The sequence below is a fragment of the Orbicella faveolata genome, unplaced genomic scaffold (assembly GCF_042242905.1).
Source record: "Orbicella faveolata isolate gen_17 unplaced genomic scaffold, um_ofav_v1 contig_12, whole genome shotgun sequence".
In the NCBI taxonomy this organism is placed as follows: domain Eukaryota; kingdom Metazoa; phylum Cnidaria; class Anthozoa; order Scleractinia; family Merulinidae; genus Orbicella; species Orbicella faveolata.
Window position 1 is genome coordinate 36,582,862 of NW_028301539.1, and position 2,139 is coordinate 36,585,000.

Below are 2,139 nucleotides of genomic sequence, written 5' to 3' on the forward strand. Positions count from 1 at the left end.
TCCTTCTGCTGGGTATATTCGCCGAATCCAGGAGTAACGACACGCAAGTCTTCCTCGCTGTCATCAATCTGAAACAACAAAAATACGTGTCATTGGAAACCGCATAACACGCGTTTGCACGTTGTTGAAGCGTTTAAAAAATAGGGTTTTCCACGATTTGCTGGTATAAGAGGCGTTAGTTAGGTCAGTGCAATTCGCTTTCCACCCCCTAGCCTTAAGACGGTAAAATTCTTCGTTAAAGAAAAGAGTTTTAATCATTTTACTTTATGAACAGATGAGGAACAATATGTACTCCCGGGGGTGACATGTTTTCTTACATGTTATTCTAGATCAGATTTGATAATGTTAACGCTGGGCAAAACGTCTTACCCTCGACATGGTACACACGGTACACGCGACACTCCAGTTAATACAGCCGATTGTAAACATGATTTATACTGACCTCAACACAGTTTTCTTCATTGGTGAGCCTTTTTTGGCCAACATCACCACCGAATCCAGTAGTGGTAACACACAGGACTTCGTCGCTAGCGTCACTCTGGAATAAAATTACTACAAGTTCGTATCTACACAAAACGTTTGTTCAGCGTAGTGCAGTAAATTGGTAGGTTACCTGTTGCTCCTCCACTGAACGTTTGGTCGCAATAGCGACGGCCTGTTCTTCGTCCTCTTCTTGGAAGCGTCTCCACCATGTGTTCTGAAGTGGAGACGAATTTCCTCGAACAACGCTTGCGTAGCTTTTGACACTATCATTGTCGCTGCTATCACTCCCGCAAGAAGCCATTGAAACTTAGGAAGTCAGGATTCAGCCAAGCGAAGAAAATTACTCCGAAATAAATTGCTGCTTGCCGGTCGCCTCAATTAGAAAGGTCAGAACGGAATGCGAAGTGGTGATATGAATATATGAAACAATAGGTAGTTCTTCTTTTAGCTATCTGTCAACACTTAAAAGCCTCTGCGCTCAGCAAAATAATCAGTGATCTTTGATCTTTTCACACGGCGCTTAGGGCGTTTGAAAAGTAAATAGGAGACATTTGCACCTCGGAGGGCTAGAAAGGTCAAAGATTCAAGCTTTCTACTCTCAGTCACTTTATTCTCTTCTCGCATAAATATTGAGAGGAGATCCAGTACCGAAAAAACAAAAATATGTATGTTTCCACTCTTTTTGGCAAAAGGGGAAGGGACGTTAGTAATAATCTTGTCTTTATACCCCGGGCTTTATACACAGTATTAACTACAGAAGTGAGTTTTTGTTTGGGAAACAAGCTACATCTTTCGGAGGGCGAGACTACGGTGTATATGCGTAAAATTATTCACATTCAGTATTTTATTACATGGCGGGGTACAAATTACTATTTGACATGGTAGGTAAAGTGTGTATATGAAACTAGTGACCCACGAGGCTGGAGCTTATCCGGTTTCCTTAGCATGAAGCGACTAGAAGTATTTCTACTCCCCCCCCATCCCCCCTGGATGGGATGCTAGTTCATCGCAGTGTTGTCCCCAGCAGTAAATTGGCCGGAAGTATTTCTGCTCCCCCCTGGATGGGATGCTAGTTTTATACAGGTTGAAAGATTCATCGGGAGAGGGGGGGTGGGTGGTGGAAAACAAGGGAGGGGGCATTTCTTTTTTTAAATTTCTTTAGGGATCCGAAGGCGGGATCCTAACTGCGGGATCCTAACTGCGGGATCCTAACTGCGATCCTAACTGCGATCCTAACTGTTGAAATAGCTAGCCTCCTGCAAGGGCTTGTATTTACATCAAATTGTCTAATGGAGGAGTGTGCTTGTAGGTTCGTGCAGAAAATTTTCCTTTCCACGAATGAAAGGAATCTGTCGTATCGACAAACTTAGACAATGGTAACATGATGTTGTGAAATATCTGTGAGTCGTAGTAATTATATGCAATTGTGGAATGGATAATTTCGCTTGTCATATCTTGCATGAAATTCTCGATGGGACGAAAGTTTCGAATTGGTCGTTTCGAGAAACTTCTATTGGGGTACGCAATGTCCTGAAATATTTTTAAGTCGATGTTATGACATGCGATTCTCGAATGGAGAACTCTGCTTGTGTTATTTGCCTTTCATGTAATGTAACGAGTTGATAACATCAAAAACCTTCTGCTTGCGTTATTTGA